At 39.0% G+C, this 23,141-nt stretch overlaps 13 non-coding genes across 13 annotated transcripts; all 13 read left to right on the top strand.

The window, feature by feature from the left end:
- Positions 1 to 2,836: 2,836 nt before the first annotated feature.
- Positions 2,837 to 2,909, top strand: TRNAR-ACG. Its single transcript has one exon. It is a non-coding gene; the product is annotated as a tRNA-Arg (tRNA).
- A 251-nt stretch (positions 2,910 to 3,160) lies between these two features.
- Positions 3,161 to 3,233, top strand: TRNAR-ACG. The gene has a single exon. It is a non-coding gene; the product is annotated as a tRNA-Arg (tRNA).
- A 150-nt stretch (positions 3,234 to 3,383) lies between these two features.
- On the top strand, positions 3,384 to 3,456 carry TRNAR-ACG. Its single transcript has one exon. It is a non-coding gene; the product is annotated as a tRNA-Arg (tRNA).
- A 61-nt stretch (positions 3,457 to 3,517) lies between these two features.
- On the top strand, positions 3,518 to 3,590 carry TRNAR-ACG. Its single transcript has one exon. It is a non-coding gene; the product is annotated as a tRNA-Arg (tRNA).
- Positions 3,591 to 3,651: 61 nt separating this feature from the next.
- Positions 3,652 to 3,724, top strand: TRNAR-ACG. Its single transcript has one exon. It is a non-coding gene; the product is annotated as a tRNA-Arg (tRNA).
- Positions 3,725 to 4,003: 279 nt separating this feature from the next.
- On the top strand, positions 4,004 to 4,076 carry TRNAR-ACG. Its single transcript has one exon. It is a non-coding gene; the product is annotated as a tRNA-Arg (tRNA).
- Positions 4,077 to 4,137: 61 nt separating this feature from the next.
- Positions 4,138 to 4,210, top strand: TRNAR-ACG. The gene has a single exon. It is a non-coding gene; the product is annotated as a tRNA-Arg (tRNA).
- A 265-nt stretch (positions 4,211 to 4,475) lies between these two features.
- TRNAL-AAG lies at positions 4,476 to 4,548 on the top strand. The gene has a single exon. It is a non-coding gene; the product is annotated as a tRNA-Leu (tRNA).
- An 826-nt stretch (positions 4,549 to 5,374) lies between these two features.
- On the top strand, positions 5,375 to 5,447 carry TRNAR-ACG. Its single transcript has one exon. It is a non-coding gene; the product is annotated as a tRNA-Arg (tRNA).
- Positions 5,448 to 5,618: 171 nt separating this feature from the next.
- TRNAR-ACG lies at positions 5,619 to 5,691 on the top strand. The gene has a single exon. It is a non-coding gene; the product is annotated as a tRNA-Arg (tRNA).
- Positions 5,692 to 5,784: 93 nt separating this feature from the next.
- TRNAR-ACG lies at positions 5,785 to 5,857 on the top strand. The gene has a single exon. It is a non-coding gene; the product is annotated as a tRNA-Arg (tRNA).
- A 696-nt stretch (positions 5,858 to 6,553) lies between these two features.
- TRNAR-ACG lies at positions 6,554 to 6,626 on the top strand. Its single transcript has one exon. It is a non-coding gene; the product is annotated as a tRNA-Arg (tRNA).
- A 415-nt stretch (positions 6,627 to 7,041) lies between these two features.
- Positions 7,042 to 7,114, top strand: TRNAR-ACG. The gene has a single exon. It is a non-coding gene; the product is annotated as a tRNA-Arg (tRNA).
- The last annotated feature ends 16,027 nt before the right edge of the window (positions 7,115 to 23,141 follow it).

The following is a 23,141-nucleotide window of genomic DNA, read 5'->3' as shown; positions in this document are numbered from 1 at the left end:
GCACTCTTTCCTTCCTCCAACCGATGTGGGACCGCCTCCAAATCCACCCCCCTTTGGGGCCCAGCGTCCTTACTAGCACACCGCCTCGTGTCTACCTCCCTTCGAGGAACAGCGAGAAGGCTGGCACATCGTCCGGTGTCTGGCTCTGATACCATTTGTAACTACCCAGATCCACCGCTAGCAGATATATTGTCCTCTTTGGACTTTCCCTCTCGGGCTTCCCCTCAAGGGTTTTAAAACGCGTCTACTAGGGGAAAGTTTCCACACCCTTATAAATGGTGATTTGTTACTGGGGGAAAGTTTCCACACCCTTATAAATGGTGTTTGTTCTCCTCCCTAGCCAATGTGGGACATCACATAAGCTCTCATGTAATATTTTTATGCATATTTGGATGGATTTATTAGAGGTGTTCATAGGTTCGATTGGATAGAGTTGACGACTCAACCTAATTGTTCGGATTATAAATTTTTTTAATCTAAAATAACCCTTATTAAATAATGAACTCAACCCGATCATAAATTTTTTTAGTTGGATTGGTTTGCATTGATGATTTATTTATTCAACTTTTTATTTTTAAAACATTGGGTAAAATATTTATTTATTTTTAAAATTTTAATTAAAAATCCATTTAAATATATATTTTAAAAAATTATCCTTTTAAAAGGTACGTGAATAAATAATAATAAAATAAATTCATAACTGAACCCAACCCAATTTAGATAAGTATTCATAACCAAATAAGGTTAACCAAATAAGTTCCACAATGGTATGATATTGTCCACTTTAAGCCTAAGCTCTAGGCTCTCATGGCTTTGCTTTAAGCTTCCCCAATAGGCCTCATTCCAATGGAGTTAGTATTCCTCACTTATAAACCCATGATCATTCCCTAAATTAGCCGATGTGGGACTTCCATCATCCAGCACCTCCCCTCGAACAAAGTGCGCCTCCCCTTAATTGAGGCTCGACTCCTTTGGAGTCTTAATCATTTTTTACTGCCTTCGAGGAGGCTTGGCTCTTTTTCTTTTGGAGTTCTTTGTTCGATATTTGAGGATTTACCAATCTATTGGCACGACTAAGTTTAGGGCATGGCTTTGATACCACGTTAAACGAACACGACTCTCCACAATGGTATGATATTGTCCACTTTGAGCCTAACTCTCATGGCTTTGCTTTGGGCTTCCCCGAAAGCCCTCATTCCAATAGAGTTAGTATTTCTCACTTATAAACTCATGATGATTCCCTAAATTAGCCGACGTGAGACTTCCATCATCCAACACAATCTAATTTAACCCAACCTAACCCATCCTTAATTTATAACGGTTCAATTGGGTTCAGACTTTTCGAATCATCGAGTTTTTTTTTAATTTTTGGACGGAATGAATGAATATCGTATCAGAAAGAGCCAAAAATGGTAGAGGAAGAAGACAAAGAAGTTAGTGAAAGGAAGATGGTGAGGTGTAAACTTTTGGTCCATACACATAAAAAAACACAAGGAAAAGGAAAAAGAAAAAAGAAAAAAAGAAAAGGAAGGCATGATTGATGATATTATTAGAATTTAATTTTTAATTTTATTATATATATATATATATATAAATAAATATATAAAAATAAAAGAAAAATAAAAGTAATAAAGTTCCAAAAACTGTTCCAATAATTGTGGCTGACCCCTCCTTTCTTCTCATTTACTAAATTACCCTTTTCATTTTTCACTCTTTTTTTCAATTAAATAATAAAGATAAAATTAATAAAAATACATTCCACTATAAAAATAATAAATATAAAATTAATAAAATTTTAAAGGGGTTAATATTTTATTAAAAAATACCTATGAAAATTTTAAAACGAGCATTAATATCCTTTACTTTATAAAAAAAAAAGTTCAAAAAATTATTACGGTTTAATATATATTTTATAAGTTTAAGAGTAATTTCTGAAAGTTTATAAGTATTTTTTAGAGGGTTCTATGTAATAACTTAAAATTTGGAAAAAAAAAAAAAAGAAAGAGAAATGTCCCACGTTGCTGTGGTTGGCTTCCACGGTAAAAGGGAGGTCCCTTATTTATTTTAGCTTCATACTTGAACGATTCGAAACCAATTGGAGAATACACTTTTTGACAGCTCAAGGCCGGCATTTTGGTTGACAGACCCTTTCCTCTTAGTTTTAATTCTTTGGAAGCGTTTAAGGTTAGCATAATTTTTTTGGAGTCTAGTTTAAAGTATTTATGCATAATTAAACTTTAGGTGGTTTAAATTATTTAATGCGAAATTAGGTGAGCCAATTCCGAGAGTAGAATTCTAATTTATGATGTTGGACTCTTTAGACATAATTAAATTTCAAATAGCAGCGTTAAGCTAGCATCAAGAGGTCGTAGTAACTTCAACCTTGGCCAACCAAGTAAATAGCGCTACTGTCGGTTTGGTTATAAGTCTATGTTGAATGATGACACATTCATGTGGCTTTGAACATGTCATTTGCTTGTATACTATGTTGTATGTGATGAATTTATATGTTTACGATATGATATGTTAAGATATGATACATTTCAAGGCATGCTGGGTTATGTTATGTAACTGTTGTGATATATGATATGATATGAATTGATACATTCAAAGACATGACAAGTTAATGATATGACATATATGCAACACGAATGACGTATTTCATGATTGACATGCAAATAAAAAATTGGCATAATGTACCATCCTTATATACGCATGGAGAGATACGATAAAAATGTTATGATAGGAAGGAAAACGCTAGAGGATTTATACATGATAATAATTGATGCCTTCCCGACCACTGGAGGGGTTGATTGGCCGAGGTTTATTGTTGTATGACTCCATGGCCCAATGGATAAGGCGCTGGTCTACGAAACCAGAGACTCTGGGTTCGATCCCCAGTGGAGTCATCTGTTGCCCAACCCTTATGGTTGTATGATTTCAGTAGCTTACTTGGCTCTTGATCGTTCCCTTTAGTTCTTGTCCTTCCCGACCACTAGAGTTATGGTTGTGTGATTTCAATAGCCTACTTGGCTCTTGATCGTTCCCTTTAGTTCTTGTCCTTCCCGACCACTAGAGTTATGGTTGTGTGATTTCAATAGCCTACTTGGCTCTTGATCGTTTCCTTTAGTTCTTGTCCTTCCCAACCACTGGAGGGGTTGACTTCATGGCCCAATGGATAAGGCGCTGGTCTACGAAACCAGAAACTCTAGGTTCGATCCCCAGTGGAGTCGTTTTTCTGTCGCCCAACCAGAGACTCTGGGTTTGATCCCCATGGAGTCGTTTTTCTGTCGCCCAACCCTTATGGTTGTGTGATTTCAATAGCCTACTTGGCTCTTGATCGTTCCCTTTAGTTCTTGTCCTTCCCAACCACTGGAGGGGTTGACTTCATGGCCCAATGGATAAGGCGCTGGTCTACGAAACTAGAGACTTTGGGTTCGATCCCCAGTGGAGTCATTTTTTTGTGGCTCTTGATCGTTTCCTTTAGTTCTTGTCCTTCCCAACCATTGGAGGGGTTGACTTCATGGCCCAATGGATAAGGCGCTGGTCTACGAAACTAGAGACTTTGGGTTCGATCCCCAGTGGAGTCATTTTTTTGTGGCTCTTGATCGTTTCCTTTAGTTCTTGTCCTTCCCAACCACTGGAGGGGTTGACTTCATGGCCCAATGGATAAGGCGCTGGTCTACGAAACCAGAAACTCTAGGTTCGATCCCCAGTGGAGTCGTTTTTCTGTCGCCCAACCCTTATGGTTGTATGATTTCAGTAGCTTACTTGGCTCTTGATCGTTCCCTTTAGTTCTTGTCCTTCCCGACCACTAGAGGTGTTGACTTCATGGCCCAATGGATAAGGCGTTGGTCTACGAAACCAGAGACTTTGGGTTTGATTGATCCCCATTGGAGTCGTTTTTCTGTCGCCCAACCCTTATGGCTGTGTGATTTCACTAGCCTACTTGTCTCTTGATCGTTCCCTGTAATTCTTGTCCTTCCCGACCATTGGAGGGGTTGACTTCATGGCCCAATGGATAAGGCGCTGGTCTACGAAACTAGAGACTTTGGGTTCGATCCCCAGTGGAGTCATTTTTTTGTGGCTCTTGATCGTTTCCTTTAGTTCTTGTCCTTCCCAACCACTGGAGGGTTTGACTTCATGGCCCAATGGATAAGGCGCTGGTCTACGAAACCAGAAACTCTGGGTTTGATCCCCAGTGGAGTCGTTTTTCTATCGCCCAACCCTTATGGTTATGGTTGTGTGATTCTAGTAGCCTACTTGGCTCTTTATCGTTTCCTATAGTTATTATCCTTCCCAACCACTTGAGTGGTTGACTTCATAAGGTCTACGAAACCAGAGACTCTGGGTGTTTGATCCGCAGTGGAGTCATTTTTCTGTCGCCCAACCCTTATGGTTGTGTGATTTCAATAGCCTACTTGGCTCTTGATTGTTCCCACTAGTTCTTGTCCTTCCCGACCACTGGAGGGGTTGACTTTATGGCCCAATGGATAAGGCGCTAGTCTAAGAAACTAGAGACTCTGGGTTCAATTCCCAGCGGAGTCGTTTTTCTGTCGCCCAACCCTTATGGTTGTGTGATTCCAGCCTACTTGGCTCTTGATCGTTTCCTTTAGTTGTTGTCCTTCCCAACCACTGGAGGGGTTGACTTCAAGGCCCGGATAAGGCGGTCANCCCAATGGATAAGGCGCTAGTCTAAGAAACTAGAGACTCTGGGTTCAATTCCCAGCGGAGTCGTTTTTCTGTCGTCCAACCCTTATGGTTGTGTGATTCCAGCCTACTTGGCTCTTGATCGTTTCCTTTAGTTCTTGTCCTTCCCAACCACTGGAGGGGTTGACTTCAAGGCCCAATGGATAAGGCGTTGGTCTACGAAACCAGAAACTCTGGGTTTGATCCCTAGTGGAGTCGTTTTTCTGTCGCCCAACCCTTATGGTTGTGTGATTTCAGTTGTGTGATTTCAGTAGCCTACTTGGCTTTTGACCGTTCCCTTTAGTTCTTGTCCTTCCCGACCACTCGAGGGGTTGACTTCATGGCCCAATGGATAAGGGGCTGGTCTACGAAACTAGAGACTCTAGGTTTCATCCCCAGTGGAGTCGTCTTTCTGTCGCCCAACCCTTATGGTTGTGTGATTCCCTTGGCTCTTGATCGTTTCCTTTAGTTCTTGTCCTTCCCGACCACCGGAGGGGTTGACTTCATGGCCCAATGGATAAGGTGCCTTCCCGACCACTAGAGGGGTTGACTTCATGGCCCAATGGATAAGGCGCTGGTCTACGAAACCAGAGATTCTGGATTCGATTCCTAGTTGAGTTTTTCTGTCGCCCAACCCTTATGGTTGTGTGATTCCCTTGGCGCCTTCCCGACCACTGGAGAGGTTGACTTCATGGCCCAATGGATAAGGCGCTGGTCTACGAAACCAGAGACTCTGGGTTTGATCCCCAGTGGAGTCGTTGACTTCATGGCCCAATGGATAAGGTGCTGGTCTACGAAACCAGAGACTATGGGTTTGATCCAAGTGGAGTCGTTTTTCTGTGCCCAACCCTTATGGTTGTGTGATTCCAGCCTACTTGGCTCTTGATCGTTTCCTTTAGTTCTTGTCCTTCCCAAACACTCGAGGCATTGACTTCATGGCCCAATGGATAAGGCGCTGGTCTACGAAACCAGAGATTCTGGGTTTGATTCCCAGTGGAGTCGTTTTTCTGCCTTATGGTTGTGTGACTCAGTAGCCTACTTGGCTCTTGATCGTAGTCCCTTTAGTTCTTGTCCTTCCCGACCACTGGAGGGGTTGACTTCATGGCCCAATGGATAAGGCGCTGGTCTACGAAACCAGAGACTCTGGGTTCGATCCCCAGTGGAGTCGTTTTTCTGTCGCCGTGTGATTCCTCTCTTGATCGTTTCCTTTAGTTCTTGTCATCCTCAACTACTTGAGGGGTTGACTTCATGGCCCAATGGATAAGGTGCTGGTCTACGAAACCAGAGACTCTGTGTTCGATCCCTAGTGGAGTTGTGTTTTTAGTCGCCCAACCCTTATGCGTTGTGTGATTGGGTTGTAAACCGGAGGGATCCTATATGATGTCGTGCTTAAGGGATCAAATATAGCCCAACCCTTATGCGTTGTGTGATTGCGTTGTAAACCGGAGGGATCCTATATGATGTCGTGCTTAAGGGATCAAATAGTATATTTTTGGTGGATTAGAAGCATGATTATTTGATGCTGGTCTGGTTAAGGGATCAAATAGTATATTTTTGGAGGATTAGAAGCATAATTATTGCTTTTCAATTGGCTCTTTTTGCATTAATTATTACTTCAATTGGATCCTATATGATGCCTAGTTAAGGGATCAAATAGTGTATTTTTGGAGGATTAGAAGCATGATTATTGTCTTATGATGCCTTCGGAGGAGGTTTGTCTTATGATGCCTTCGGAGGAGGTTTGTCTTCCTCCTGTCATAAAGTAAGACTCAATAAGTAGCCTACTTGGCTTTTGATCGTTCCCTTTAGTTCTTGTCCTTCCCAACCACTGAAGGGGTCGATCGGCCGAGGTTTATTGTTGTATGACTCCATGGCCCAATGGATAAGGTGCTGGTCTACGAAACCAGAGATTCTGGGTTCGATCCCCAGTGGAGTCATTTTTCTATAGAGGGCCTAATGGATAAGGCGTTGGTCCATGAAACCGATTCGATCCTGTATGATGACTTCCAAAGAAGGTTTGTCGACTCAACGGTCCCTTAGGCCCAATGGATAAGGCGCTGGTCTACGAAACTAGAGATTTTGGGTCCGGTCCCTTTAGGTCCGATGGATAAGGCGCTGGTCTACGAAACTAGAGATTTTGGGTCCGATCCCCAGTGGAGGCCTAATGGATAAGGCGTTGGTCCATGAAACCGAAGCAATTGGATCCTATATGAGGTATATCATGCCTTCGAAGCAGGTTTGTCTTCCTCCTTTCTGAAAGTAAGACTCGATAAGTAGCCTACTATCGTTCCCTTTAGTTCTTGTCCTTCCCGACCACTGGAGGGGTTGACCGGTCAAGGTTTATTGTTGTATGACTCCATGGCCCAATGGATAAGGCGCTGGTCTACGAAACTAGAGATTTTGGGTTCGATCCCTAGTGGAGTCATTTTTATGTCGCCCAACCCTCATGGCTGTGTGATTCCAGGGCCTAATCTATGAAATCGGAGCAATTGGATCCTATCCTCCTTTCATAGTAAGACTCAATAAGTAGCCTTCTCTTGTCCTTCCCGACCACCTGATCGGCCGAGGTTTATTGTTGTATGACTCCATGGCCCAATGGATAAGCTGGTCTACGAAACAAGGGATTCTGGGTTCAATTACTAGTAGAGTTGGTTCTTTGTCACCCAACCCTTATGATTGTGTAATTCTAGGGCCTAATTCCCTTTAGTTCTTGTTTCTTGTTGTAAGTTCCCTTTAGTTCTTGTTTCTTGTTGTAAGTTCCGTCAGTACTCAGGCCCTTTAGTTCTTGTTTCTTGTTGTCAATACTTAGGCCCCTTAGTTCTTGTGTTTCTTGTTGTTAGTACTTAGGCCCTTTAGTTCTTGTGTTTCTTGTTGTCAGTCCTTAGGCCCTTTAGTTCTTGTTTCTTGTTGTAAGTTCCCCCTAGGATTTATGAAACTAGCCATGCACTTGACAACTTGTGCCCAAGGCTTCATGCATGCCAAGCGACACGGTCTTAACCTAGGTCCAAGGCTTCATGTGTTCCAAGTTTCTTGGTTCTTTTCCCAAGACACTCCCCCTAGGATTTATGACACTAGCCATGCACCTGACAACCTGTGCCCAAGGCTTCATGCGTGCCAAGCGACACAGTCTTAACCTAAGTCCAAGGTTTCATGTGTTCCAAGCGATGTAGTCTGAACCCACATCTTAGGGCTCGCCCTATGATTCAACCTGAATACCTATGCTTAAGGCTTCATGTGTTCCAAGCAGCATAGTCTAAATACCTACGCTCAAGGCTTCATGCGTTCCTTGTAGCGACAACCTGAATACCTATGCTCAAGGCTTCGTGTGTTCCAAGCAGCATAGTCTGAATACCTACGCTCAAGGCTTCATGCGTTCCAAGCAGCGTAGTCTAAGTCATGAGAATATTGTACCGTGTAAGGCCTTAGGAGGTTCTTGATTCTTGGCTAAGGTAACTTACTCTCTTTTTGTTCCATCGTGGCCCTAGACTACTCCCCATGATAGACCATAAAGGTCATGTGATTGGTGCATACATGAACATGACATCCTGCAAATTTTTTGGTAACCATAACATGATGCAAGGCATCTCATTTAGGTGAGGGAAATATGAGGCCAAACATGACATTCTGCAAAGAAAACATGGTGCAGGGCATCCCACCTAGAAAGGAACTTGGGCGTTTGAAAGCACCGCATGGTGGGAGGTCATGGGTTGCTTTGGACATGATTAGAGTATTACCTAGCATTCTTAAGTTTTTGAGTCTGAGGACCTTGGTCCCTTATCCTTGAGTGGTACCTAGAATTCTTCTTACCTTGGTAGTTGTAGAGCTTGTTTGGTATTGTTCTTGGTTTTCAATCTTGCAAGTTTTTAAGGTTCTTGATTCCTTGAGGCATAAGTTGTAACATGCATTTGTAATCATATGAATCCATCGTAATAACTACCATAAGTTATTCTTGAAGTTCATAGAGTCATAATGAATTCTTTAAAGGATTCTAGAAGAGTTTTGAGTCTTGAGGTACTTCCTTTAGGGTTTCTTGGATCCTAACTTGGTTTAGGTTCCAAACTTTCTCTAATCAACTTGAAATCTCAAACATATCTTCATTCCATTAAGAATAGACCTTATAGAAAGTAGTAGGTCATTTGGAGCATGTATAGACCTTGAAATATCTTAAGTGGTCCTAGAGGCATTTTGATCATTTTAGCCCTAAATCTTGATTTTGCTATTTAACGTGTTCCAATGGCTTTAAAATTCTACAACATCAACGAATATCATAAAATGAGATCTATTACAAAGTTTCATAGCATTTAGAGGTCATCTAGGTCATGAACCGAAGGTAGATTACCTTAGGAGCATTATGGTCATTTTACACAATTTCTTGGTTTACCTACGTATCCTTATCTTATGATCACCAAATTTCATATATAACCTCAATATGCTATATTATTCCCAGCATTAAAATTTCATAGGCAGCGAAGTCCATCAAATGGGTTATTCTAATGTTTCATAGGCAGACTCCTTATTGTGTCTAGTTTCTCGAACCATAAAAGTTTCCATGAGACTGGTCTGAAAGGGGGTTAAAATTAAGAAAAATCGAGGGAAGGTTAGATTTTGAGTTGACATGATCGGTTCAACTGAACCGGCCATGTCATCGTCTTCTCCTCTAGATATGAAGAAGACAGGTGCGTCCTTTGTTCCGCCGTCTGAAAATCGTCTTCCACAATTCCATTTACAGCGTTTCTCCCCTCGATTTCTTCATGAAACTTAAAGTGGTGTTACAAAGAAGAGCTAGGAATTTACTTCATACCTTCTTGAAGATTATAGCCTAAGATATTCACCTCCAAAGTTTGTCCAAAAACTGATTTCTCGCTGGAGCAAAAACAGAGGATTTCTTATTGGGTAGCCGATTCGAGGGGTTTTCAAGGCCCAATTTCTTCATGGAACTTCTTCCATATCCTTCCTTCAAGCTAAAGGAATTGGTTTGGAGTAACATCTTTGAGTGTGGGACCTTAATTTACAGAAGTCTTTATAGATCTACAACTCACCCAAAACACGAGATTTTTGTTCTCTTGGGTACCTTGTTCTATGACATTTCAGCTTTCGATTCCTTTATTAAAGTTACTCAACTTCTTCCTTTAAAGCTAAAGGAATACTCAATTTGAAAAAAAAAAAAAGGACTGTGGATAGGAATTCTATACTTACCCCTAAATTCTACCCGTAACAAATTTCCTTCCATTGGGCATGTTCATGAGGTTATTTCTCTTCATGGTCTTCTATGGAAACATTCCTTGGAGGTGCAGAAACTGATTGAGATTGTCCTTGCTCAATGAATTATCATGTATCCTCGGATTGAATTTTCAAGTTTTCTTAAAACCTTCATGACGGATTGGATTGGAGAATGGTTTCTAGGCATTTTCTGCACTCGATTCCTTCATAGAACTTGTGGGTAATATTGTTTAGGAACTATAGGAACAAGTTTGAAGAGAAATGGTGGAGAATTGCTCTCGAATTTGGAAGAAATCCTAGAGTAGGAGACCCAAAATCTAAAACGCTCGTAACTCTCGATTGAGGACTCCATTAAGCACGCTTCTTGCTCCTATCATTTGTCCCTGATCCATAGTTTATAGATGGATGATCCACCACCATTGAAACATCCAAAATCGCCATAATTCTTTTCGTGAGTTTTTTGGATCTTCCGTCGAATTTTGTTCGGATGGTCACGGTTGATAATCTGATTCTTGCCAAAATGGCATATTCGTAATTATCCATATATTCAAGGGGTTTTGGTAATTTGCCGCCTCCTAAATATTTCATTATTGCTTTGCGTGAAAAATCCATAATTTTTCTAAACATTTTTCATCCCTTGTTTTTCATTTTTCTCTTTTTGGGCATCTCTCACCATGTTGTCCTTTTCATCTTTTTTTTCTTTCCTTTTCCAAAGGCTTTTAACTCCTTAAAGATTACCTCTTAGAGTATAAGAGTGACTTGTTTAAGACCCTTGCTCTTGCATAATCATTTAATTTTTTAATTTTTTCCCTTTGATCCTTTGAGTCTTACATGATTTATTGTTGTTGGAGCTAATTCCCTTCATTTTTGGATGTTACAGAATGATTGTCGAGTTGGACCCCGTTACGACTAAGAATTTTTTTAGAGACATGGGAATGACTTTGTGTTCAAGTAGAAAACTCTTCCTTAACACGATGTCAAATTCGTCCATCTTGACAATTACAAAATTAGTTTGTCTCGTCCAAGTTCCTATCTTGATTGGAGTTCTCTTTGCGATCCTGGGGTAGGTAGGACTGTTGAATTGACGATTTTCATCTGTCTTGTATCTTGATGCCATAGAATGTTCAAACATTTCGCTTTAGTCTCCGTCATGAAGTTGTGGATGTCTCCACAGTTGACAATAGTGTTCTTAGACGCTCTGTGCTTGACCGGGTTTCGACATACATAAGATCGCGTTCCATTGACTCTTTTATCTCACACATTCTCTTATGAAGGGAGCTTTCCACGCTTTCGGCTAGCGATGTTTCAACTTTCGCTGTCTTGTACTCAACTTCTAAGTTCTTTTGAAAATTTTCTTGGGAGGTATAGAGTTCCGCATTTTGTTGGCACTCAGTTTCTCGGCTGCCCCTCGCCTTTGACTGTGTTTGTTCTACCTCTCTATTTGGAGAACTCGCATTCCACTTGTTTGCTTTCAAGTCTGTTACTTTCCTGATATTAGGGGAGTTGGGTCGATAAATATTATTATCCTTACATGTAGAAGCATGATTCTGCCTTATATCTTGGGGTTGATAGATGATAAGATTAAACAATCTTTCGATTGTACCATAGGTCATAGAAACTAAAGACCTTGTCTTTCTCAAACATATCACGAACATCTAATATAAGCCTAGAAAACTGTGATTATCTTGAATATCTAATTCAACCTAGAAAACTTCAGCTCCTCAATGTAGTCTCGAATATTGTCAGTATTCCTCAACTCCCTTAACCTCTTGGGATTATCTTGAAATTCTTTGGGAAGCATTAAAAGCTGAGTTTTTGTTTTAAGCTCCCAAAGTGCCACCACTAAATTGATCATCTTGAATGTCCATGCACTTGAATCTCCACCTTAATTTTGCATCATAGTTTAAATACATTATTGCGAATGTGATCTCTTCTTCTTCTACTATGATATTTGTGGTTCGAAAGTATTATTCGAGGTTAAAAATAAATTTATTTAGAGCCTTGACATCTCGAACCCTACAGAAGAGCTTGGGCCTCATCTAGGATTTTGTTCCCTATTGCCTTCATGGTGAGGTTTAGTCTTGCACTTAGATCTGCCACTTCAACCCTGACTACTCCCAAGGTTGCATTCAAATCCTCAGATATTTCTGAAACCATATGAAATATCACTTGTTGAGCGTTGTCTGAGCCCTCGATGTGTTCTTCCATCTGGGAAATAGAGCACGTCGAGCTATCCCTATGTTCAAAGCCACCAGCATTTGTGACCTTGTTTTCTAAGGCTCGACCCTAACCATTAATCCATGGATAGACAATGCCTCAAGGCGGCCTGTCATCTCATTAATCTTGTATGCTTTAGCGACAATCTCATTCATGCGAGACTCCAAAAGCTCCATTTCATTAGGAACATCACTTAGGTAGAGTAACTGATCTTCAATCTTTACTAATCGGCCAACCTGGGACTTGTTCAGTTATTTTACAGCGGGACACGTTTGTGTACTATGACTTAAGGAGTCGACTCAGCTTTGATACCACTTGTCACAATCGCATTCTTGTGGTAGTGGGGGAGCAATCGTGTGGTACTTGTTCTAACCCGGAGGGCAAGTCAACCATATAGAATTCAAACTTTGTGGACAACCTTGACATAAGATCAAGCCATGAATCATGTTTGAGAGAAATATTTTAGAAAACTTGATCGAGGAAAGGGTTGGGAAACGGTAACAGCCATAAAAATAAAAATAAAATAATAATAATAATAATAATAATAAAAATAATAAAAAATAAATAAATATGACTCATCGCTCTCCGCCAATTTCTCACTAACTCCTTCCACCAATTTCTCATAACTCCTTCCCCAAGTATCTCTCTTCAACCCCATCTAGAACTCCTTACGGTATTATAAGCTAGAAAATGTATGAGTTACAATTTATGATGCATGATGTAATAGCCAAAAATAAATAAAGAAATAAACAAAAAAAAAATAGTTAAAATAATAAAATAATAAATAAATAAAAATTAAAAGAAGAAAAATATTTGGTAACCGAATCCCTCCTCCTTCCTTCAATCTCTCCCTACTCCTTCCAACAAATCAGGAATTTCTTTTCAGTAAAAACTACCGCAGATTTACCCAGAATTCTTCCTTTCTACAAAAACAAATAGAAAAAAACAAAAGGTTTAAGCAGATTTACCCAGAATTCTTCCTTTCTACAAAAAAAAAAAAAAAAAAAAAAAAAAAAAAAAAAAAAAAAAAAAAAAAAAAAAAAAAANTTCCTCTTATTTTATTAAATAATATTAATTTAGTTACAATTATTTAGTTTTGAATTAGAGATTAAACGAAAAGAATTCTGTATGAGTTTAGGAAATCAAAACCAATTATATTTTAGATCTACTCAATTGTTGCAATGATTTAGATCTACTGAATTGTTGCAATGATTTAGGTTGTAATTTTATATGAATTATAGGAAAAGAATATAACCAAATGAATGGATTAAATTAAAAGCTAAGAATATAATTGTTAACTACATTAGAAGGAAGACAAAGGAAATAAGAAAAAATGAAATAGAGATAGAAATCCACAACACTGTTAACTGAAAAGAAAAATAATAATAAAAATAAAAAGGGAAAATTTGGAAGTAGGAATAGATTAACAAAATTGAATAATACCTTCTTAAAAATAATTACAGAAGAAGAGGGAAGATTGAGGAAAGATTTGTTGAACACAGTTTAAAAATAAAATAGGAAATATTAGAGGGCATGAAACTCCCTTAAATTTTGTCTAACAAATTTTTGTCTAACAGTAAATATCAGAATTTTAACAATGTAAATGAGAGAAATAATTTTATAGAGTTCAAACAGATGTCATGGACTCACGTAGGTTGACTTGGATTTCAAAGGACGGAATCGAACTTTCATTAAGGATATATTCGTGACAACGACTTAAGCTAACCAGGTAAGTGACCTTACTATCGACATGGTTATATTTGATGTTGACACGTGCCCTGTGGTTCTGCACGTGTCATATATATTGATATGTGTGAATTGTCTGTGGATCAATATGCTTCCTATATGTTATGTTATGTTATAATATGTGGATTGTATGATAATAATTATGGTACGATGTGCTCTAGGAGATGTTTGAGATAGGATACGAGAAGGATGCACAAAATGACATGTAACGATAGGAGTAAGATACGTTTATGAAACGTTAAGGTTAGGTTACATACCGGAGTGCTATGGATAGGAGAGATTGATGAAAGAATACGGTTAGATTATGGGTAGAAAGGGATAGGTTTGTGATAGATTGATAGAACGATGGTGTTAGGATACGTTTTGGTGATGATATGACTAAGGTACGTTACGTAATGATATGTCTGTGATAGGTATAAGAACGTTAAGGCTATGGTAAGTTAGAGAACGATATGACTATGAAGTGTTTACGTTATGACTTGGTTATGATATGATACATTGTATGCTAGATTATTGTGCTTAAGTATGTAGTTATGTGAACGTGAATGTATGTTATGTATGCTACTTAGTTGAGGTGATATGTTATGCATGTGACGATGTGTGGCCCTTGAACGATTATGGCTTGTTTGTATGAATATTTGAATGTAACTGCATGAATTGTATGACATGAAATACGGTAAATTGCACGAAACATAACCCCACTAGGAATATGTATGATATGTAACGAAATGAGAATGAGAATGAGAATGACATGTAAGCATGAAAACGTGACATGGGGTTATATTCATTAATGATAACTGTAGGACTAGTGGGACCTCATGCATATTGTGTGTTCATGCATTTGGGGGATACCCATATCCCATCACGAGGGTACGGACGCGTACATCCAATGGCAGGACAACGATCGTTATGCCCTGCATAGCGCTGCCGTGACGATTCTAGTTTTAATAGGTCCCGGTATAAGGGCTCCCAGAGCATGCCCACCGGCTAGGGACAGTGGCCCAGCGGTGTGCGAACTAGCTGGTGAGCCCATACTCTCACGTATGGGCTGCGTGTAGAGTATATGGTACACGTCCACGATTATCTATTAGGATTACCTATTAGGATTACACCGTAGGGGAAACGAAATGAAAGATACGTCCCATCATTTCATTGCATGTGATTGTTGCATTTAACCCCAATAATGGGGTCACTTACTGAGTATTTCTTTAAATACTCAAGTCATGTGCTACTACATTTTTCAGGTTAAGGCAAGGCATTCTTGTACGGCTGACGACGGCATTGCAACTCGAGACCATGGCACATGCATAGGGTAGTGGTATTTATTTTCTTAGTCTTAGGCTAGAATAAGATGTTTTTTTTAAACATAAACTCTTATTCATTTTATTTAGTCTTTTGTTGTGTCGTTTTAAAGATGTTTTCGAAACACGCAAGTCCATGGCTGTGTTTTAAGATAAAGGTTATGTTTTATGGAATTTAAATGAAGTATTCCGCATTTAATGTTTATGGTACGTATATAGTAGCGACCTTAAATTAAGTAGAAAATTTTGGGTCGTTACATATGAGTTGTATGGTATGTCGTATACTAGTATATGGTGATGTATGAGTTATGATGTTTGATGATGCGCGTAATATATATATTTCGATCTATGACGTACTTGATATGCTTGATGCACTTTATGGTGATATGCTGAGTATGATGATATTTGTCTTAATGTGTTGTATTTTCCATATTAAGCATGTTGTATGATGATGAGTGTCATATTGCATCATGTCGATAGACCGATATAGGACAACCCTAAGAGCATGAAAATGATATTATTACAATTATCCAATGAGCGTGTGTTACTTAATGTAACAAAGAGATGAAATGAAAGGGTTGTGTTGGAAGAGATGATAAGATGGAAATTAGAGGGACCTCATGCACATTGTATGTTCATAAGCATAGGGATACTTCCCTAGAGACGATGAGTGCAGACGTGCACGATATGATGATGAAGGTGTTCATGGAGAGCATGACACGAAGGGGTTCCCCTGGGGATTCACACTCGTACGTGTGGGTCGTGTGTAGGGAAGGACTACACATCCATAATAGTTCGAGACTGGAGGCGACCCCTAGAGAATAGAGATAGGCCCAAGAGCATGATTGCATGTGTTTGCATTTGCATGACCCCCTATAGTGGGGCCACTTACGGAGTATTCTTCGAAATACTCAGGTCATGTGCCACATCATTTTTTAGGTAAAGGCAAGACTCACAATGTACAGAGGACGACGACATGGTGAATAGAGATTGTGGCACGTGCATAGAGTAGACTCATATTTAAATTCCTAGTATTAAGTTAGAATAGGTTGTTTTGCATTTCATTGTTTTAAATTTTCTGTATTTGTTTTAAATTTTTTCTAATTTCAATATTTCGTATTTAAATACGTAAAACCATGGTTGTGTTTTCGAGAGAAAAGTATGTTTAAAATGTTTTCGACATTTATAATATATATGAAATTTTCTTTTAAGAGTTATTTTTCCGCATAAGAGATGAGCATGAGACATTAGTAGCGAGTCTGAGTATGTACAAATTTAGGGGTCTTTACATTTTTTTTTTTAAAAAAGAAAATCAATGTTATAAGCTAACAATGAATAAGCAACAACCACAACTTTCATAAAATATAACCTAAGTGGGAAGAATTGGTAACGAGTCACATCCTCCTATAGTACATTTTGGGGCATTTTAGCCCTAGCGGGTGTAGACATGATTTTGATGATCGGTCATACACCTCCATATTGACACAACAAGAATAGTAAAGGTCTATCTAGCATCAAAACAAGTAAAAGGGGTTTGAAACAGGCATGTAGCCATAGACAATATGTCCTAAACAAGCATGACTATTGCACTGAGTAACCGTTTCCTCTCACTTTGCCATTTCAGGCTGAAACAATAAGCTGAATGTTCTTACACCCTCCCCGGGTTATAATTGTAAACTACTTGTCTAGGAGCAATCACTATAAGTCGTTGCCTCTATAAGCTAGAACAGTAGACTACCTACTCATACACCCTTCTTGCGTTAGAATAGTATTAAGTCATGGATCTCCACGAGACATAACCAGGGCTACTTCAGTTGTGTACATTCTATAACTCCTTGAGTTCCTTGGGGTGACAAATAATTCTTGTGTACCAAGGACACCCTTAGCTCCGGTTGGTTAGTTTACAATCTACTTAGTCAACCCAAAAAATCGGGTGGTTATAGGACCAAATTATCATAAGACAATAGCTCATGGTCTTACATAGTCATAATAGGTACTCTAGGGCACGTAGTGCTCGTCTAAATAATAATTGGGTACATACGGGATTCCAAACCCTTAAATATATATCTAAAATCATATATAGGCATAAGTCATCCTCAAACGAAAGATAATAAATCAATCAAAGTATGCTTGAGTACATATAAGCATAGTAAAACTACATGAATTCACAATTAGGTTTATGAATATGAGTACTAATAGTTTTTCCAACGTTCTAATCGACTTCTACCGGCATTTCTTAAAACTTGCTTCATGTAGTTTTGGGTGCTCGATTCACAGCCTTTTCAATGTTGGAATACCTTCAAACTTCTTGAGTGGGTGGTAAATTGTATCTAGTTTCTCGAATAATAAACATTTTTGTGAGAACCTTTGCGAAAGTGTCAACTAGTGAGCGAGGGTTGTTCCATATTGTGGTTTACAAGTTTGGTTCGTTTCGGGATCACTTTCACTACTTTCCTAAAGCTAGTTTTTGCTCAAATTTCTTGGGTATGTCTCCAATATAAAACTATTGTTAGAACTAGTCTAAAATAGGTGAATCGGTCGAGCCCGTACACAAAATTCGAAGAAACGTAAGGGGATGACATGGCCCGCTCTGGAGCTACCATGTCATCATCGTCTACCATGAGATGCTAATGACCCAAGGAAGCATCTATTTTTTCCTCTAAAAATTGCCCTTTCTAGCATGAATTCTATAGTCCTACACACCTTGGATCGTTTGAGATAAGTTTTAGCTCATTGAGTTAAAAAATTATCGAGATATAACGAGTCAAAGTAGGGTACTCGAGAATTAGGATAGTCATGCTAATTCTTGCTAAATAAAAAAACTCCCAAATTCAAAATTTCTGACCGATGGGTATGAATGTTAAAACTCAATCCACGCATTTTTGGCCTTTGCTTTGTTCACAAAGGTGGTCGGTTTAACGAGACCAAAATCAGCCTTTGAAATGGTCTATAAAGGAAGAATTTTGAAGAAACCCGAGAAGACTAACCTAACAACGTTTTCTTTAATTACTCACGATTCCTTGCCTAGTTTTTACAACGGCTGAATTTGAACTTCTAATTCTAAGTACGAAGAGAATATTTAAGGCTTAAAGATCTTGAGGGTAGCTCGAGCTTGGTTTTTTTTTTTTTTTTTTTTTTTTTTTNTTGATTTAATTTTTAGTCGAGTTTCCTTCCATTTTAAGCTGCCAAAGGGTTGAAATTGACCAATAGAATGCTTCCACTTGTAAAGAATCACATGGTAGATGATTTTGGTAATTATCTCAATTTTTTATTTAATTATTTAATTAAAAAATTTGATAATTATCTCGGTGCCGAAGAAAGGAAAAAGAATTTCACGTTCTTCCTTTCGCTTTCCGGAAGGGAGGATTAAGAAAATCCTAATGATTGAAGCTTTCTCCAGACCTCTGGGAAAAGCATGAAAAAAAAGGCTCGAATGGTACGATCCCTCCGTCACCCCAGAATGAAAAGGGCGATCTCGTAGTTCTTTGTCTTTGAAGATAAGTTGTTAGGTGCTCCATTTTATTTTCCCATTGAGGCTGAACCTAAACATGTGCTCGAGAGATAGCTGTCCATATACTGATAAGGGATATATGGATCCTCGAGAAGAGAGGAGCCGAGGTGGTCCCCGAACAAAATATCTATTTTCTCATCTTTCCAATTTTTTTTTTTTAACTTCGGGGCTATTTTCTAAATTTACAACCCTTAACCTAATTTTTTACAAATTACCACTCTTTAGTGTTATTTTTGTAAATTTGGTTTATTACGAGGGTTGTCGTTCCAAGTTAAATTTCCAATTTTACCCTTCTAGAGCCACTTTTCCAATAATAATCTTTTCGAGATACTTTCTCTAAATTTGCACATAACATTTAATTGAACTTAAACATTACCCGAAACCCCACCACTCATCGAACATCATCCTCATTCCACCTCGAAAAAAATGACCTGACACAGGTCAACAGTAAAACTATCTGACCACATAAAGTCAACAATACTAGAGGCGATATCTGCTTTTGACTAATGGAAAGCATCTCTCCTTGGCTTCTATTACCTGACCGAACCCGCAAAAAAAAATCACAATAGAAAAAATGGTTCTTGCCGGGGGAGTCGCATAAGAGACATCTTTATTTGAGGAGGAGGCTTCGTCGTCCGGCTCCTCATAAATGATGTTAGGATCGGCCGGCCGGATCGAGAACAGCTCCAGCCTCGTGGGTCTCCATTCTTGTTGAGTCTTTCCTTGCAACTCGCTTTCAAATGGTACAACCTAGCATCTCCCCAGTTTACACCAAACCATTTGCAACGGTTTAATTCCTCCCGTAAAAAATTTCATGAAAATTAAATGAGAAATTTTATTATATAATTAGTTAAAAGAAATTTCATTAAATTTTCATAATATATTTTTTAAAAAATTAAATTATTATAAAATTGAAAATATAAGTTATACGACCTATTCCTTCATGAGCCATCTTTTTCAATAAAAATTGATGGTCCACCAAATAAATATTATAAAAAAAAAATTAAGAGAAAATTAATAATATTAATATTATCTCTTTCTAGACAATGGTCCCATGGGATTGGCAGGTGATTCCAAGTACAGCTATGTACTTTGGTGCAGCACCCTCCAAATTTCACAACCCTCCAATTTCCTAGTAGCCCACATTTCTATGTCCATGGCCCGGGGTCGAGACTTCCCGGCCCCATTCCTTCCACTTATTTCATTGGCCCGGGGTCGAGACTTCCCCCAGTCTCATTCCTTCCACTTATTTCATTGGCCCGGGGTCGAGACTTCCCCCAGCCCCATTCCTTCCACTTATTTCATTGGCCCGGGGTCGAGACTTCCCCCAGCCCCATTCCTTCCACTTATTTCATTGGCCCGGGGTCGAGACTTCCCCCAGCCCCATTCCTTCCACTTATTTCATTGGCCCGGGGTCGAGACTTCCCCCAGCCCCATTCCTTCCACTTATTTCATTGGCCCGGGGTCGAGACTTCCCCCAGCCCCATTCCTTCCACTTATTTCATTGGCCCGGGGTCGAGACTTCCCCCAGCCCCATTCCTTCCACTTATTTCATTGGCCCGGGGTCGAGACTTCCCCCAGCCCCATTCCTTCCACTTATTTCATTGGCCCGGGGTCGAGACTTCCCCCAGCCCCATTCCTTCCACTTATTTCATTGGCCCGGGGTCGAGACTTCCCCCAGCCCCATTCCTTCCACTTATTTCATTGGCCCGGGGTCGAGACTTCCCCCAGCCCCATTCCTTCCACTTATTTCATTGGCCCGGGGTCGAGACTTCCCCCAACCCCATTCCTTCCACTTATTTCATTGGCCCGGGGTCGAGACTTTTCGGCCCCATTCCTTCCACTTATTTCCCACATTTCTATGTCCATGGCCCGGGGTCGAGACTTCCCGGCCCCATTCCTTCCACTTATTTCATTGGCCCAGGGTCGAGACTTCCCAGCCCCATTCCTTCCACTTATTACATTTTCTATTTTCGTAAAATTTCAGAGAGACCAAAGTCTCAAGTTAACCAATTTATTTTTTAATATAGCACAAAATATATAATATGGGTTGAAAATATATTTATATTAAGCGAAGACGAAAAAGGGCCGGTGGAGAATTCAGCAGGATATATAATATATATATTTTAATATGAGTTGAAAATATATTTATATTAAGCGAGGATGAAAAAGGGCAGGTGGAAAATTGAGCGGGGATATATAATATATATATTTTAATATGTGTTGAAAATATATTTATATTAAGCGAAGACGAAAAAGGGCGGGTGGAGAATTGAGCATAATATATATATTTTAATATGGATTAAAAATATATTTATATTAAGTGAGGACGCTATAGGGCAAGTGCAGAATTGAGCAAGGATGTATAATATATATATATTTTAATATGGGTTGAAAATATATTTATATTAAGCAAGACAGAAAAGAGTCGGTGTAGAATTGAGCAGGGATGGGACAGTCCCATTTATCTAGATACAAAAGAATGTTCGTATTCCCCTCTCATCATTTTGGACTGGACCCGGTCCCATAAATAAAAAAGATATCTCTATTTATCAAATATCTTTTTTTTTTTTTGTATTTAGTTTAATTATTATATTTTGAAATTTAGTTTTTGTAAATTTAATAAGCCTTTAAAATACTAATTTGAAAAATTTATGAACTTTTATTTATAAATTTTGAAAAAATATGAAAAATTATTATTATTAACTTCAAACTAACCTTAACAACTAATTTAAAATTTATTGACATTTTCAATATTTTAAAATAGTGAGAAAAGTGAGAAAGACAGAGAGAAAATTGACGTCGAAACCTTTGATTTACTCAACGAAAATTATTCCAGAGACCTTTACACACACCAGGTATATAGATTTCGACGTTGCTTAAACGTCGTACATCGTCGAGTAAGGAAGACAGAATGTCAGATTTTCGAGCCCTCTCAGATCCGAGAGTTTTAGGCCCTTACGAACCAAACGAACACCATAAACAGGATTAGAGGAAACAAGAGACTTGGAAACGGAGGAAAAAGGACGTCGAAACGACGTGACCGAGGAGAGAGAGAGAGTCGCAGGAAAATTCTTTGGTAATCGGGCGAGGAAAATTCTCTGCGACCCGAATCGAAATCAAATCGCTCCAGCCCAAACCCTGCAGCTAATAACACGGCCCAGTCCAATAACCCACGACCCAGCCTAATGTTTATCGAAGTTAACGTGTACATGAATGCTCGCTTCCTTTTTTCGTAGTCACCCAAACAAAGCATCGAGACTGAGAAGGAGTTGGTTGAAGGCGAAAAACGAATCAACATCTTGATGTGAGACAACCTTTTCAATTTTAGTTGGGAAAGAACGGTGAAGTCCATCCGAACCGTCCAATGAAGAATAAGAGAAGAACAAAGCATCAATCGTGCACAAAGTACGTCTTGAATTTTGATAAGTCTCATAAAAGAACCGATTAGATATGAGAATGAATTGTTGGGAGGGGACTGGTGTTGATTTATGAAGGCAGATATGGGAGAACTAATGTTCGTAGGATTGTAACAAAACGAAGGATGAATACAACCAACTATCATTAAACATTTCATCTTCGGACCAAAAGCAGGCAAACGGGTGGAATACTACAAATGAAACGGAAGATTGTGAGCAAATGCCTAGTTTGCTTATAGGTAAATGCACCGAGGTAAAAGACAATAAGGTTGCTATGATAAGTATGGAAGTATTATGTGCATCCTCTCATTGAACCACGATTTTAATGTAGGACTTCATGCATGTTGTATGTCATATAATCATGGATTACTTCTCCAGTATGCTATATACAGACACGTACACTATGATAACATTCACATTCCTTTCTTTTTTGCTGCGTGTAGTCCGGTCTATGAGGTACATTAATGAGTCCACCTAGTAGGTTCATCCAATCCTACCGGGAAAAGAAAATTGAGCCAAAAGGAACCACCGTGAAAATTATGTCTCACCAATCGTGATACATATTGTCAGTGAATGTATTTTTCAATAGCAACAATGGGCTCACAAACTAAGCACTTTTAAATACTCATTACATATTTAACATTTTTAAATGCTATCGAGAATAGACCTACGTGTCGCTCATAATATTTGGACACACCAAACAACCATTCATCTAGATTCTATCGAGGCATTGGACCCCCCATGTCCATGTCATGTCGTTTATAGATTCCGTATCTAATAGCAGTTGTATGATCCAACCTCGACATATGGGCTGGGGTGCAATATCGACACACCTGTGTCGTCTGATATTGTTCTTAAAAAATCTATTTCAAAGAAAGTTACCCGAGACACTCATCTCGTATTGCTCTTCCTCACTGTGACACACGTATTTGCCACATGGAGCCTTTCTTCTTTCTTTTTTGTACGTTTAGGTTGTTTGGGCGGAAAACCTAGTTGCATCTTGGGTGAAGCTTAGTCCTTCAAACCTTTCAATCTCGC

This window comes from Cucurbita pepo, chromosome LG18 (assembly GCF_002806865.2).
Source record: "Cucurbita pepo subsp. pepo cultivar mu-cu-16 chromosome LG18, ASM280686v2, whole genome shotgun sequence".
In the NCBI taxonomy this organism is placed as follows: Eukaryota; Viridiplantae; Streptophyta; class Magnoliopsida; order Cucurbitales; family Cucurbitaceae; genus Cucurbita; species Cucurbita pepo.
This window is presented reverse-complemented; position numbering and strand designations above follow the sequence as displayed.